The 17,176-nt window shown below is 39.9% G+C and overlaps 1 long non-coding RNA gene across 1 annotated transcript; it reads right to left on the bottom strand.

Moving 5' to 3' along the window:
• Nucleotides 1–7,847: 7,847 nt before the first annotated feature.
• LOC133214954 (uncharacterized) lies at nucleotides 7,848–16,643 on the bottom strand. Its single transcript, XR_009726281.1, has 3 exons — nucleotides 16,479–16,643; nucleotides 13,777–13,952; nucleotides 7,848–8,226 (listed from the first exon to the last, which is right to left on the bottom strand). It is a non-coding gene; the product is annotated as an uncharacterized LOC133214954 (long non-coding RNA).
• Between the last annotated feature and the right edge of the window lie 533 nt (nucleotides 16,644–17,176).

The following is a 17,176-nucleotide window of genomic DNA, read 5'->3' on the forward strand; positions in this document are numbered from 1 at the left end:
TGTCTAATGTTTGTGTTTATCATTTGTTTTTGTAGTTATTAGCTGAACAGCTACTCCTATTGATCCAATGGAAGGCTTGATTTGTATCACTGGAAAGACAGTGTGCTGGAAACTGGTAGCTGGTGGAGGGGAATGGAGTTCTGGCGATTGGCATGAGTTTATTCCAACGAAGAAAACTAATAAGAGAAGACTGAAAGTGTGGGACAATCTGATATTACTGGCCCTGGAAGAGGTCTGGAACAATATTTCCCAATGAGTTGAATATGACAGTTATTATGTGTCACACAATAGAAAATATCAGTAAAGGTGTGACCCAGAGAAGACTTGCTGCTGGCAAGAAGTCACAATTCTAGCAGAAAAGGCTGCCACTCTTTGCATAGTGTTCTAGATTTTAATCCCAAACTAAACTTTAAATAGATCAGTCCATAATAGTCCAGTTGAGGTCAGTGGTGAAACTCTCACGCACTTGCATGGTAAAAATCAGGCTCCTCAGGTAATAATATGTCTGACTCTTCTTTGGGCATCAACAAGAAAATACATACCACAGCAGGAGATTTCAGGAGTATGGTTGTTTGGTTTGGGCATGTTTTGTTTTGCTTTTTTTTTAATTGGATCAGAAAATTTATACTACCACTGCCCTATTGAAGCATTCATATCATTCATTAGTAATCCTCATGACAGCCTTTGGCTTGGCCAGTCTGATATCACATGCATCGCAGTTGAGGTGGAGAGCGTGATTCCACACTTCTGCCTGCAGAAGAGATCAAACAAGCAAGATGGGTTTTGATGTTCAGTTGCTAGCAAGCTGTCTGCAGATATTGATGGATAACTGAAATTGATATATTTAGGTAGGGTGTGGAGAGGGAATTCTGACCTAAGGTCATTTACATGGATGTGGCCTTTAAACGTGAAAATACAGTAAATGAAAGGATAGATTAGTCACAAAGCGTTGAAAGTACTCTGAGCAGCTTATGTTTGTTGATATAGAATACAAGGAGAAGAATGGCATAGTCAAAACACGGAGCTAAGAAAACTAACTTTGGAACTGACAGGCTAGAAGCAATGCAAGATGGCATTTGTCAAAGCCAGAGAAAAGAATATTGAGGGAAGCAAGTAATGAGGTTGTGAGTGATGTGGTTCTAAGTTTCAGCTGTGAAGGTGTTAGTTAGAGAGAACTGCAAAATACACAATGATAAGGAGGTCAAGTCTAAGATGATTCCTGATCTTTGTCACGTTTCCCACTGTGGTAAAGCTAAAGGTAATTGGAAGAAAGCATTTTGCTTTGGACATGTTCCACTTAAGCTTAAAGTCTTAAGTCAGAGCACTAAGAAGAAACATCAGTGCAACAGACTGTTAGTTTAGTTTGAGTTAAATGAGAGATGTCTACGGATGGGAAATAAATCTGCTGGTCGCTGACCTAGAGAGGATAGATGATTATTTACCTATATGGCTTATTTAAAGGCAAACAGCATAGAAGGAGTAATTCTGCAAAGTTCCTGCTGAGTGCTGGGTCATGGAGAAGATAAGTACCTTCGGACCTATACTACAGGAGCAATTGCAGAGGAAGGAGGTTAACTGGGAGAAAATCAAGTTACAGACACCAAGCAAGAATACTTTGGTGCTGATGAGAAGGCAGTAATAGGATGGGTTAAATATTAGTTTTGCCATTTGACCAAGAACATTATTAAAGGCTGTCTTGAGAGGATTTTGAGGGCAGCACAAAAGGCATGTATTAAGTTGTAGGGAAGAGAAATCTCATCTAGATATTGTAGATGGCACTGGAAGATGGAGCACTAGTGATGAAAATTTTGGACTAAAAAGTGAGTTTCCCTAAGATAAAAGAGATTAAAACATGGAGGCAGCAACACTTTTATCTGTCTGTTGCACATGTTCAATTGGCAAAGGTTTATTTCCATAAGCATGTATGTCTCTTAGATGATGCTCTTAATTCACTTAGTAGTAAGGCTACCAAAAATCCGTTACATACAAGGAACTGTATGCCTTATATCCATATGTGCTGTCATCTGCATAGAGTAGCCACAAAATTAAAAAACTACAAAGACATTTTGCTGTTTTTTCAAAATAAATATTTAAGCTCTCAAGTTCTGTTACGTCATTTCACTAGTGACATCTTCGAGATGTGGCCTTAATGATGGGTAATGGACATAATGTTGTAGCACCATGGTATCAAAGGCATGGAACTTCAAACAATGCCAGGAAATGTTATTGGATTTTGGTATCTGCAATGAGAGCCTTCTGCCCTGTGCTGCACAATCAGAACTTTTTCATGGTTGCCAGTATCCTACCCTGTGAGAGCTAGATCAGCAGTATCTGCAAGGCCTCTCCGCACCACAAGGCTTATGAGCTAATGCTGCAAACTGGCCATTTTTCCCTTTGCTCCCTGATAGTGCACCTACCTCTGCTCTGCAGAGAGCCGGAGGCACTGCCAAGGAGCAGTGAGCAGAAGGGGAGCAGCTTATGCTGTGACAGGAAATTCTATGGGGATGAGAAAAGCAGACTCAATCCTCCTGCTCATGACCTTCAGTGTGGAGTCAAAGGCCTGTGGGAACAGTAGTTCCTCCTTCTTCCCCAGTGAGATGAGATTGGCAGGGAAACTGACTGAAAGCCTATTGATCACTTGTTCAGAAAGTTCAATAGTGTTAGGAAAGCTGCAGTACGTTTTTCTTCTTTTTGTATTGAAGTGATGAAAGCATGAAATGCTTTTCTGCCCTGAGAGGAGTCCTAGTTCAGGTTTTCTGTTTGGGGTTTCTTTTTTTGAGTGTGTATACTTTTCTGCTTGTGTATACTGAGTTTAAACCTAATGGCAACAAGCTTGTCTTTCCCAAGTATCTTTTTGTGAAACCCTTAGAAATAATCACCACAGCTATAGGCATCTACGGCTTGGAGGCTGAACAGCCTATACAAAGAGGTGGTGTTCCTCTTTCACCTACAGAGGAGGTGAATGAATAGTTATGCTTTCTCTTTGGGGATGACTTACATTGCCTCCCAAGTGCATATACTGGGGTGGGCAACACAAACCTTCATGATCATTTGGACCACAGCATCAGGGGACTCAAGAAAGGTAAAAGGGCATCACATAGTGCCTATTCCTAGAAAGTCCCTTGTAGGACTACAACCTGGACTGCTGTTTTGTTTGACTGTTTGTGGGGGAGAGAGTGAGATTCCTTATACACCCTTTTAACCACTATTTCTGGCATCCTGTCTGACATACAAATCTTCTGCAAGTGTGTAAGGAAGAGCAATGAAGTGAACTGGAAATGTGATGTCAACTCCATTTGCTATGTTAACTCTCACTTAACGTAAACTATGAAGAGCAACTGGCATCCTAAATCAATCTGTTCCCCTTTTACCTAGCTAATTCCATACACATCTCTATAGAATTATGTCTACAGAGATATAAATGGCCCAATCCTCTTTCTGATTTAAAGAAGCGGGAGCTTTTGTGTGTCAGTTTCCCTGGAACAAACCAAGTTTATAGCTTAAGTTGGTAATATTTATAGCATCATTAATAAAGGCAGTGGAGATATAAACCAGATTTAGAGAGATTAAAATACGGTTTTGAGGAACCCACTTTTCAGGCCAAATATTTTACAAGTAGGGATTTTCAATTACTGAATTATCTGATCCTGTGTGTTCTTCTGATCCTCAAGTCCTTTGTTTCTGGATCCAGACATCAGACTTTTCAGTGATGTGGATTGTTTTTTGTTTGTTTGTTTTTTTAATGGTTTTGTTTCTTTTCTTTTTTTCTTTCTTTTTTTTTTTTACTTTGATTTTTCCTTTTAAGAGTGGCTGACTGTGAAAAGGCTATGGCTGGTGTCAGAGCACTCAGTGAAGCATTTACTTGGAGATTTTTTTAAGCAATGTAGGATATACTGCCCTGTGCTAAAGTTGACTCCCCTAAAGTCAAGATGCCACTTATTTCAGCAGAAAGCCATCTGGGTCAGCTTAAATCACCAATGAGGTGAGGTTATTCTTAAACCAGTTCTGTAGGAGAATACCTACCCAGGCCCCAGGGGCATGTGCTTAGGCTCATTTCTAAATTAAATTGTTTTGAAGAAAAGCTAATCAGAATCTGAAAATATTTGCTGGTGATTAAATTTGGAATCCATGGATAATTAGCTGGGGAAAAAAAAATGCTATCTACAGATGCTGAATTCAGCATGTGTCAGAAGAGCTCCAAATACGCGTCCCTCCTAGAGTCTTCAAGGCTGCTCTTCTGGGGTCGTCATGCAACATTTTGGGAAGACAATGCCTGAGCACAAAGTACAGTAAGTAAAGGTAAGACATAACATCAGGGCTCTACTTAGAGTTATCTTCTATTCCTCTGACCTTGTGAAGCCACCTTTAGAGAACTATTCAAGTTGTTAGAAATCTGTTCTCAGGCAGAAAAGAGAAGTTCCTGCTGGGAGTTTTGCTGTGTTCCAAGAAACTTCTGTTGAGTTCCTGAATAGTGGGGAAGATCCTAATTGCTTTTAACTATCTCTGTCCTCTCCCCTGCTTTGTTAACTTTTCTTTGCTTTTGACTCCTGAGATATTCTGAGCAGCCTTTCACCTTTCAGAGGAAGCACTGGAACTGATACCAAGATCTCCACAGGCAACACTGTTTTCTGTGTACCTGCTTTATTGATCTTAACCTGAAGAACCAATCTACATATTCTCAAGCTCTAAGTCCTGGTATCCTCTCTCTTAGCTATTTAGTTTCAAATAAAGAGATTTCCTGTCACAGCTCTTGCTTTTGCCCCCACTATGTATGGTTGTATTTTTACTTAGGTGGGATGCAATTTGACCATATTGCAGTCAGCAAGCAGCACTAGAGTGGCTGAGATGCTGTTCTATTGGACTCTCTAACAATATCTGTAACAGATATAGGTGTTGTGGAACTAATCAGTCCCACTTTGAAGATGCTAAGCCTTTACACTGCTTTGGTCTTCCCTCTGCGAGCAGCTTCTCTGTCTTTCTGGTAGAAGGGATTTGCAGAATTAGCTTCCCCCAAAGAACAAAACAAATACAAAGGACTTCTTAAATAGTATACAGCCTTATCCCAGATTGAGGTGGGATACATCCCTTGAGAAAGTGATGCATCAATAAATTAGCAAAATAAGCATGATTGCCGTCTGATACCAAAAAAATGGTGTTAATCCTCTTTTAAGATGAAGGCAAAATCTCTTTGGTTATATGGGCAGAGGACAGACAGAGGGGCAGTAATGACCCTGTCGTCAGAATTAGTGATGCTGCTACTGGAACACTGCTTGTGCTTCAAAAGCACAGTGAAAAACTGAAGGAAATTCAGACAAGCGCTGCATAAATGGTTTGAGATCTGCAAAAGCAGACTTTTTAATGAGAAACTAGGGATGCTTGATACATTTCAAATCATCAGCCCAAGGCTCATTAGTTGAGCAGGCAGACGTTAATTTTGACATCCCAAGGCTGAGCGAACAGAGCCTGATTTCTTCCTCTGTGGAAGTCAGGTATAGCCTGAGCAGCAACAGCAAGACAGATCTGGGGTTTGGGCATGCTGCTTCTCCTGCTTGTGGGGACAGGAGGAATGGGGCTGATGACTACTGTTCTGGAAGGAGGCTTTTTCTCACCCTGGCGGTATTTATTATCACACAAATGATTCATTTGCTCAGAAGAGGCTGATGCCTGGTGATTTTACATGATCGTAGACATGTAAATGCTAATGCCTGTGATGCTATTGCCTTTTCTTTGGCCTGCCCCTAGAAAGTACTTAATCATCCCCACAGCTCCAAAGGGGAGCAGGCTGGTACCTGAGTCTCCTAACACAGAACTGTAACATGGCCACAGCATACCCAGGAAAGCCGGCCTGCAGCATACCCTGAGGACTGAGTTAGTCCTATGGCATATACTTACTTTTTCCTCCCTTGGGACCAAGTTTTATCTCTTCTAAGAAATTTCTCCTTTGAAATATTCTAAGGACCCCAGACAGATATAATCTTTCTTCCTGAAATTTATTCTTTTGCTTCATTATTTAAGAGAACATCTGATCATTCTTCTCAATTAAAATAAGTGTTTTTCATTCAGCTCCTTGGAGATGCAAATGTCTCTTGCTAGAGCAAAGTCCTTGACTAGCTAATTAATAACTCCTTGCTTCTATGAGTTCGGAAAAGTCTCCCATTTCTTCTCTTTTTTTGACTCTGATGTGGTGAAATGTATCTTAAACTTATTTTATAGTCTCTAACACTAGGTATATGTAAAACATGTCATTACAAATACCTAACCATGATAAATGGGCTCTTGACTGAATGCACACACAATGGTGATTAATCACTTTGGGGTGATGGGACCCCAGCAAGATTCTACTAAGCATGTGAGGCAGTCTTCCATTGCACAGTTACACCCAAGGAGGATAAAGAGCAGTGATAGATTCGAGAAATTTTGATACTTCAGTGACTGTGAAGGCAGACAATTGGCTATTGTTATGGCACCATAAGCAGAGTGGGAAATCCAGAAATTAGGTTATATCATTATGTAAACCACACCCAGTCTTAGCAAACAGCATTATAGCATTTTAGCAAGGTTTGCTGCTGAGACAATTCCAGGCAAGTATAAAAGCATCTATTCTTCTGTAAAAGCTTTGCTGTAAACTGTGTACTTTCTGTCAAGTCTTTTATTCTTGTCTCATATGGAGGTGTTTTTCAGAATTATCAGACATACAATTCACTAAATATGTTACTGGAACTATCACACTGAATAGGGCTTATTGTTAATAAATTTGCTGGGTTTTAGTTTGCACTGGATGTTTAATGACAATGTTAAGGGTTTTTTTACCATCATTGATGTGCTGTTTCTATCTGTGTATTATTGTCATAGGGAAGTACAGATTATTAAAGGAATATTAAGATTCTCTTGGTTTTTTTTGTTGTTGGGGTTTTGTTGTAGTTGTTTTTTTTTTTTTCCTCCAGATTTTTTCTAATGTTAATAGGCAAAATAGATCTTGTCTTAAAAAACTGTGTACCTTAGCACATCAGTATTCACCAGTGCTGGTTTTGGATAACAAATTACTATTACCTCAGGTTGTTCTGGTTGTTTCCTGAGCTGAAGTTTCTTAGCTTGTTTCTCTATAGTCTCAACAGCTTCTGCAGTGTAAGCAGCACAACAATAGAAACCTTAAAGAAAGTGGAATATTTGTTTTTCACAAAGTATTGAGGTGATGTATGCATGAACTAGCAGAACCATGCAGCAAACTATCTGGACTCCCCATTTACTAGCATGGACGACTCCAACTATAGGCAGAGTAGGTAGTCCTAGTGTAGCCAAACAGCCACGGACCATCTGCCCCTTTCATCTATCCTTAAGCTCTGCAAAACCAACTGGCTGTTGCCATAAGGGAAGTGCTGGTGGTGATTTTATGGGACCTCCTTCCTGCAGCAGCCCTTCTCCTCCCTCTCTGCTTCTTGCAGTGAGGGGCAGCCCCATGCCCCAGCTTTAGAGGGACCAGGTTATGGGTGAATAGAAGGTAGAGATGACACATAGAAAAATCACACACGCAAAGATCAACTTTAAATCCAGTTGTGCATGTCAAACAGCTTACAAAAGTATGATATCACTGCCTAATATTAAGCAAGATGTGTATTTTTAAAGGCTGAATCTTGTGGAGGTATAAAAAACCCATTGATATTTTTTGTCCTTTGTCTTTCTTTAAAGAGCAGCTAAATTCTGTTGACCTTTTTATGTGATTGAGTTGAAAAGTTTTAAAGCCCCGGAATTTGTTTTTTTAAAGTCAATCAAAATTTTGGCATTTCAGTATATCTGGCATTTCAGTATCCTAATTTTCATCACCATAACGATCAATACTACCATCCATCTCTGTTTATGGTATTTTATTTCCTCCAGAAGCTGTCTGGAGTGTCAAAGAAGATCTCTAGATCTCTGTCAACAAGATTTAAATGAGAAACAGCAGAAAAATATTTGTTGCAACTGATTATTAGACTTCCTTTCTCTCAAACCTTTCACAGAGAAATGCAGAGGAGCACATGAGCCTAACAGCAAACATAAAGTCTGCAGCAGGCAAGTTACCTGAGTTATTGGGTTTTTAGATGACATTATTCTGAGACGATTTTCTGAAATAAAATGCCATCTGCTTCTATTTTAATTTCCTTGTTTCCTTCTCCAAGAAAACACTGAGAAAAACATGCTTGTTCTGAAAGGTAGCTCCTTTGAGGCCTGTTATTTTCCTCCATCTCTCTAAAAATACAAGATCTGAATTTGTTAGTGAGTTATCAGACAATGGAATATACAGCACATCCAAGGAGCCAAATAAATGCACTTTCATTTGATACCTCTTGACATAGCTGAAAGTTTGAATTCTGAAGCCAGATTTACCAGAAGGCTTCTGGGGCCATAGCCAGGAGCAGTGACCCCAGAAACGGTTGTGTTTGCAAATGATCTTCCCCGTTTTCTCCAAGGGAGATGTATTCACATTTCATAACACTACAGTGTATATTGCACTGTATTACCCCTCCTTATTAATGTGATAGTAGGTAATACACATCCTGGACAAAAAGAATCAGGATGTAACAAGGCTTTCAAACTTTTCTATTATCACATAATAATGTGACCGTTTCACAGCATTTCAACAATACCGGCTGGCAGACAAAGGATACATACACAAAGTCAGTGTCAGGGCTTTAATAGTTCATAATATTTTAATAATTTGAGTATATTGCATTATTATAAGAGTACTATAACATACTAACATTGTTCTCAATTAACATATGAGAAAGATACTCCCTGCTGTTTGCTTATGTGGAATTTTTCGGACTCAACCTTATTCTGAGGGGAAGCCTTGATTTTCAAAAGGCCTTTGCAATGTGTGCTTTTGGTTTAAAGGGAGTTGTAGTATCTGCTTAGGGATCAATAGCTGTGGGGCAATATTATCACAAATACAGAGAGATCTGATTAGACAAGTGCTGCCTAACTTACGGCACAGTTTGAATTGCAACTAATATTTTTAAAAGTTGCAATGTAAAAGGTCTTGATTCTGTGTTTGGTTTGAGTAACCATAGGAAACCTAGCAAATTGAGACTTGTTATTCTTCTCAACTGGCCTCTTGATTACTAAAGTCTATTTCAAATAACAATAATAATAATATAACAATTGAAATTTGGAGTTTTTCCCAAGGATCGAAGGGCTTGCCTTTTAAAAATCTCATTGTAAAAACAAAATGAAATTCATTATGTTGTAATTCAAAGCCCAATAACAACAAATTTCTATATTCCATAAAGCTGTTAAGGTCCTTTCATAGTTGAATTAAAGCTTACTCAAATTAAAATTAAGGGAAAACTTAGATAATGTTCTCCTAAGTGTGAGTATGAATTTTATGTTCCTTACAAACGGGATGCATGAGGTGCAGTCTTCAAATTATGGGAGAATATGACTGGGAAGAAAGATAGAGTAAGATACACCACAGTTGCTGTGATAAACTTATATTAGAGAAGAACTGTACTCAGTGGGACATTATGAGGTATCCTGTGTGACACCAGACTTTGCAAGTCTTTGGTTGCAAAGATTTTGCCAAATGCTGGGTGTCTCTTTTGGCTGCAGCACTCTCACTGTCAGGAGCTGAAATCAGAGATCACACTGGACATGCTGGGTGAGAAACCAGTGGGGATGCCCAGGGCTGCTGGTGGTTGTGAGGTCAGTGTTTCCAGACTTAACTTGGTAGAATCATTCCTTTTATTAAGAACAACCAGCACCTGCTTTTTGGGTCAAAGAACACTCTATAGCCTAAACACGCAGTTGCCATATGGGAACTAAAGATCCAAGCCCACAGTGCTAAATATTTAATACCCAATCATAGCTTGACACGCTTTCAAGCCCTTGTCGCTGCGCTCAGCAGAAAGGCTGACAGTTGAGTGGATGTCGAAAAGGAAGTGTACTCTCAAATCTACAAACTGTCTGACTAGTTCAAGGACAAACAACTCTGACGGGGTTGAAAAGTTTATGTTGTCTCTGTGTCAACTCCAGAAGTTTGCAGATAAATAAAGAGTTCAGAATCCAGTGGCTGTCAACAGATTTTTCTAAGTACTAAATCTACAGTGCTACACTTGGAAAAGTGCATTTATCACAGACAAAATTGCGTTTCTGAAAAACATTTGCTAAAAAAAGACTGACTACAGCTTTCAGTGGGCTTGACAAGATTTCATATTTTGTTTTTCATCTTTACCAAGTGCATTAATAGCTTTTAAAACTAAATGACATGAGTGCTAGATATCTCAGCAGTGTAACAGACATGGAGAAAACAGAATTCTGTGGCTTTGTGTACATGTCTGCTTATCAGGAGGAAAGGCAAAGTGAATAGGACTGTTTAAAAATCAGGACTCTCCCCTCAGTCCAAACATATTCATAAAAAAGTTTGTAATTAATCAGCTCAAATTCTAATTAATTTTGTATCATCCAGCTGATATTTCTCACTGTATCTTAAATAATTGAATGGCTGAGTGTTCCTGAAAATATCTTCAAATCAGAAAAACCACAAGAAATCAGTTCTCAGATTGTATTAGTTAGTATGCTTTTGTCAGAGCCATTTTCACAAGTTCACCATTTTTGCCATGTAAGATTTTTGTTTGCCTGATCAGACACTAGAAACATGCCATGTGGGCAAATGTCCAGTAATGAGCTGCAAAAGTGAACAATCTATGAATGACTCAAGCTATGAAAAATCATTTATTCTCACTATCTTATGAAAATTTACAAACAGCAAAACTGAACTCGAAGGACTAGATCTGAACCCCTCAAAAGCCCAAAACACTGAGAATACATCAAAGCAGTGAAACAAGAGGCAAAAAATACAATCTTTCCTAAAATATTTTCCAAATGCAATCACTATTCAAAACGGATTAATGCTTTTACTAGTCAGTATACCTAATTCTAGGCAGCAATTTTTTTCTAGGCAGCAGTGTTTTGTTTTTTTTGTTTGCTGTGACAGTGTGATACAATATGGCTGGTTGCCTAACACAACTAAGAGAAATAAAAATAGCTTCAAGTAAAATATATTTTCCCAGCTGAGCCCCACATGGGTGCTGGCTGATCTTTCTTTCTCTCAAGTTCAGACAGTAATTTTCATACACATTACATTTTTATTCAGACACAAGAAATTGTTTAATGAGTTGCCTGAGGTGCAACATCTTTACTTTGAAGAAAATTAAACCACCTTCTACAAGATGTAGGGTTGGTTTGCTCTGTGTGTGTGTGTTTACTTTATTGCCATCATCACACCATTTCATGTACTTATCCTACTCAGGCTCCTATTCCAGGCCCTGCACCAACATAACTGTTGGTACAGGCCAGCAAGGGTTGTCTCCATCACAGTCTTTTAGTTCTAAACAACAACAGTTTGGTTGTATGTTTTTCAAACCAAGCATACTGAAGACAGGTCAACGGAGCGGTCTGCCTTAGTCGATGAGGAATGGGTTAAAGACCAGATGAGCAATCTGGACATCCATAAATCCATGGGTCCAGATGGGATGCACCCACGGGTGCTGAGGGAACTGGCGGAGGTCATTGCTAGACCGCTCTCCATCATCTTTACCAAGTCTTGGGAAACAGGAGAGGTGCCTGAGGACTGGAGGAAAGCAAATGTCACTCCCGTCTTCAAAAAGGGCAAGAAGGAGGACCCGGGTAACTATAGACCAGTCAGCCTCACCTCCATTCCTGGGAAAGTGATGGAACACCTTATCCTTGGTGCCATCTGAAGGCATATCAAGGATAAGAGGGTTATGAGGAGCAGTCAACATGGCTTCACCAAGGGGAAGTCATGCTTGACCAATCTCGTAGCCTTTTATGAGGAAATAACACTGTGGATGGATGATGGCAGAGCGGTGGATGTGGTCTACCTTGAGTTCAGCAAAGCATTTGACACAGTCTCCCACAGCATCCTTGCGGCTAAATTGAGGAAGTGTGTTCTGGATGATCGGGTAGTGAGGTGGACTGTGAACTGGCTGAAGGAGAGAAGCCAGAGAGTTGTAGTCTATGGGGCGGAGTCTAGTTGGAGGCCTGTATTTAGTGGAGTGCCTCAAGGGTCGGTACTGGGACCAGTATTATTTAATATATTCATCAACGATTTAGATGAGGGAATTGAGTGTACTGTCAGCAAGTTTGCTGATGACACTAAGCTGGGAGGAGTGGCCGACACGCCAGAAGGCTGTGCTGCCATCCAGCGAGACCTGGACAGGCTGGAGAGCTGGGCGGGGAATAACTTGATGAAATATAACAAGGGAAAGTGTAGAGTCCTGCATCTGGGCAGGAACAACTCCAGGTTCCAGTATAGACTGGGGAACGACCTGTTAGAGAGCAGTGTAGGGAAGAGGGACCTGGGGGTCCTGGTGGACGACAGGGTGACCATGAGCCGACACTGTGCCCTTGTGGCCAAGAAGGCCAATGGCATCCTGGGTTGTATTAGAAGGGGGGTGGTTAGTAGGTCAAGAGAGGTTCTCCTTCCCCTCTACTCAGCCCTGGTGAGACCTCATCTGGAATATTGTGTCCAGTTCTGGGCCCCTCAGTTTAAGAAGGACAGGGACCTGCTGGAGAGAGTCCAGCGCAGGGCAACTAAGATGATTAAGGGAGTGGAGCATCTCCCTTATGAGGAAAGACTGAGGGAGCTGGGTCTCTATAGTTTGGAGGAGACTGAGGGGTGACCTTATTAGTGTATATAAATATATAAAGGGGGAGTGTCACGAGGATGGAGCCAGGCTCTTCTCGGTGGCAAACAATGATAGGACAAGGGGAAATGGGTACAAACTGGAACACAAGAGGTTCCACTTAAACTTGAGAAGAAACTTCTTCTCAGTGAGGGTGACGGAACACTGGAACAGGCTGCCCAGGGAGGTTGTGGAGTCTCCTTCTCTGGAGACATTCAAGACCCGCCTGGACACGTTCCTGTGTAACCTTATCTAGGTGTTCCTGCTCCGGCAGGGGGATTGGACTAGATGATCTTTTGAGGTCCCTTCCAATCTCTAACATACTGTGATACTGTGATACTGTCCCTGCAGAGAGTCAGGACTTCTCACAGATTGGGACCAAAGTTTGCTTTTGTCTGCTCTGTATGGGAATAAGGAAAAGTTGCATCTGATTTTGACAGATCTCTGCCTAAAGGATATGCATTAAGATTACCGTGTTTTCATCAGCATGCTCAAAGGAGATAAATGAGTATGTTCTGGTGTGTGGCAGGTCTCGTTTCAAACAAAAGGAGTTTGGTGGACACCCCCAGTAGGACACACGTTCAACTTTGCAGTAACATAATCATCAATCTTAGTCCACCAGTCCCCAGTCCCCACACCTGGTGAGTTGTTCAGAGAGAGAACACAAAGGCATTTGCTGAACAGGACTAAAACCTGTTTATGCTGTAGGAGACTAAAGTGACCAGTTAGGTTGTACTGCATATTCCATATGCTACTTCCTTGCCAACCAGGTAGGATGCACTGTGTCCTTCCTTTGTTTGCAATAACACTCTGAACAGCAGCTTTTGAGCAGGCAGGCGCTTCTGGAAAACTTTGCAGATATCTTTCTTTCCTTAAGTCTTGCTGAGAAAGATTAGGAATACTCTTACATATGAGTGACTCCCTAAAATATAGGCCAAGGCAGCAGATACTCTTATTAAATTAACCTTATTCCTCTCTGTGGAGCCCTTCACTCTGACCAGTTGAGTGCATTTTATTTCTATTATATTAGAATCCACTGTAAAGAGTTATGTTAGAGTGATTTGATTTTTATTTTTTTTTCAACAAACCTACTCACCATCTGCATTTGGCAAAACTCACTGACATCAGTCTTTGTTGCTTAGCAATAAATACTTGTGTTGACTCCAGCCACAAACAATGTTCATTACTTTGTCATTCAGACATTTCACACAGGCTTTATGGCCTCAGAAACCATTTATTTACACTGGCTTTCTTGAAAGAGAGGGGGAAGAGCTGAAAAATGTGTAAAATGAGAGGAAAGGCACACTGATCCTTAAAGGCATTATACACAAATAGCAAAGAACCTGTAGTAGATCTACAAGCTCAATAAGAAGGAAAAAAGTACCTAGAAGAAATCAATGCAATACTATTACTATAAAATATTAAAGCTGTTGTAGAGCTTGCCAGACATGAACAATCTTGAACAGTATTAAAGTGTATACTTTGTAATGACATCAGTGATCACATTCCATCAATATGTGCTAATCAAGATGCAATAATCAGCAAGAATATCAGATATAAGAATGTCCTTTGGGCTTTTGTTCTGTGTCTGTGTGTAATTAGAAAGTGTTATAATTTCAGTGAAGTATCTAAAAAATTTACATTTCTATAGAGGTCTATGATAATTGTCTTGCTACTCATAACTACAGAATTATTTGAATTTGGGAATAACTTTTATAGCTAGTGTTAGCTCAGAATTAAACTGTTGAAACCTTTGAGGAAAGTTTTTATTTATGGAAAGTTAGTAGAAGAAATGCTAAATGCTACACAATTGTAATTGCTTTGCTTATTTAGCAGTCACTATGACCCACTTCTGTTTAGATGTCTAATTTTAAAATATTAACCTTTGATGCTCAGATTAGAAAAAAAATGGATTAGGAGGCTCCAAAAAATCACAATTAGAATTGAAAATTAAATGGGTCACTTGTTGTAGAGCATGTTACATTTAATAGATGAACAAGCTAAGAAATGAATATGACAATGAGTCATCTGAAGCCAGTAAACGGCATACTGTTGGAATGTCAGATGATTTATAAAATGTTTAGGTTTTGCTTGTATTTGTGGACATATTATGCAAAATAAATTGATCATTTTACATGAGTAGCTGCAAAAATGCAGAGAAGTACTTCAGAATATGTGATAATAACTCTGTCAGGGACAGAGTCCACTACAAAACATACAAAATAGTTGCCGTACTTTTCAAGGAATGGCAAAGAAAACTCCCTGAAGCTGAACTTAATTCAGGCATTGAATTTGGGACCCAAAATCTCTTTCTGTTTTAGAGGTAATGACTTTGATCCTGATCTGGCAATAGAATCTTTTACTTTCAGTCTTAAGCAAAATAATAATTAAAGTGGTCAAGAACTATGAATGGGGCATTAAGAGTTAGGCTGCTGGTGAAGTACAGTGACCTTAACAGATACTACAGTCATATATAAGAGAGATTGTGCTTGAACTGCTGATCAGGCGTGTTTAAAGACAAAGCTGCTGTGCAACTTCCAAGACTGGAAAGTGAATGCTGTTACAAAAGTTACATTGTCTCAAAATGATCATCAAGCTGAGAAGGAAAAGTGCCTCTTCCACCTCAGCCTTAAATCGAGACATAATTCAAGCTCCCCACTTGGAAGGGACAATGCCACTGAGCCAGTGCAATACTAACCTGAATTGCTTTTGGAAGGGCAAGGTCATGTTGCCCAGACACTGCCACAGAAATCACGATTTTCAGCTTTAATGACTGGTCCTGCTCACCAGGATGTTCTTCGGGATTCTGTAAGTCAGCAATGCATTGTGTTGCATGGCCATGCTTAGTCTGCTTAAATGCCGTGAAACAGGCAACCTTTATAGCTGTCTGAATGGATGTTCAGTTCAAACATATGCAGCTGTTAAGTGCTGCAAACTTGAAAGTCTGACCCTCAGCCCTTTTGGAAATGTCTCCTATTAAATACAACACACTGCTGAAATAGAAAGTGAAATATAAAGGAAGCTGTGCTGAAACAAGAGAAAACTTTTTGTTACAATAAGAAGGAGAAAAATGTAAAAGAGAATGTACAGAAGGGGAAAAAAACTTAACCAAAAAGTCACATTCTGACAAAAAAACCCCGATTTGAAAGATGACAGCTGTTGCTCTGAGGAGTCAGAGGCTAGGAATAGCAAGAAACCTAAGGCTCCTCTTTTGGCAAGTCTCGTATTCTTCAATACCCAAGAGCATCTGTAAAAGTTTTCTCAAGGAAAATGCTGACTGTTCTAAAAATGCAATCAATGGAGAAGGAATAGTGTATTCTCTGTGAACAATGGGTTATGTTCTGTGCTCCTGACAGATCCAAGATCAAGCTGAATGACCAATTGCCCTGATACAGGCTTGGAACAGCTCCATCTTTGCAGCACTGATTATATTGACATTTCCCTTTCCTCCTCTGCTCTTCCCCTATCTCTCTCTCCAGGGTATGTTTTTCTTTGCCTGTTTCTTGTTACTTTCCCACTATTTTTTCTGTACTAAAGGAAGGCTCAAGCAGAAACATTATACACTTTTTTGAGGAAGAAACAACCCCCATGCCAAATTCTGAATCCTGCATTGCTTGGACAGATGTGAAATCACATAGAAAAATACCAAGACTACAAATAAGATTAATGAGATGCTAGTGGGACCCCAGGATGTGGTAACAGAACTAGCACAGCCCCTTCTCAACTACCTGGAGGAAGGGGTGCAATTCAGTTCCAAGAGGAGGTGAGGGAGAGTCAGTGGTGCAGTTTGGTATTCACCTTTCCCTGGTTCTCAGGGAAACATCAAGTGCAGTAGTCTGTCTCCCTCAGTAGAGTCCTTGTGCAATCTCACAACACTAGGGAGCAGGTTGGGTCTTGATATCCCCTCTTTTGGACATAAACTTGTCATTAGCAGGCCCACATTTGAGCTCCTTGAGTAAGAAACACTTCAGGATAGTAGCGTTCTATAGGGGATTCAAGTAATGGCAAGAAAAACACATAAAGAGAGATATTTAGATGCAAGTTATGCCATCAGGAAACCATGCCAATAGCTTTTTTATGTTTCTAAAGGATGAAGTATTCAGCAAATACTTGCAGGACTCATTTTAATGAGTCTGTGCAATTAGGAGACCATATACTGTCTTCGGTAATAACACCAACTCAGGCACCACAAAGATAAAGTAAAAGGGGCTATTTGGAAAATGGAGTTGATTAGCTCTCATTCCTTGACTATTTCTTTTCCATTACATATTTAAATTAATAATTTTTACAGTAGTTTACGTGGTCAGGTGCAACAACAGAGCTTTTGCCCCAGCTAAGGATAAAGCTTTGCATTCAACAATTTATTTACTTCCTGAGGGATACTTTTTCCATACTTCTATGAAGAAAATGGATCAATGGCTCACTGCTTGTCAATACAACTCATTTCCCTAGACCTGAGACACTCAGAATAAGAATAAATGTCTGTTCTCACCACT

This window comes from Neopsephotus bourkii, unplaced genomic scaffold, assembly GCF_033783945.1.
Source record: "Neopsephotus bourkii isolate Nb327-2 ecotype Australia unplaced genomic scaffold, CSIRO-AGI_Nbou_v1 NB_941, whole genome shotgun sequence".
NCBI lineage: Eukaryota > Metazoa > Chordata > Aves > Psittaciformes > Psittacidae > Neopsephotus > Neopsephotus bourkii.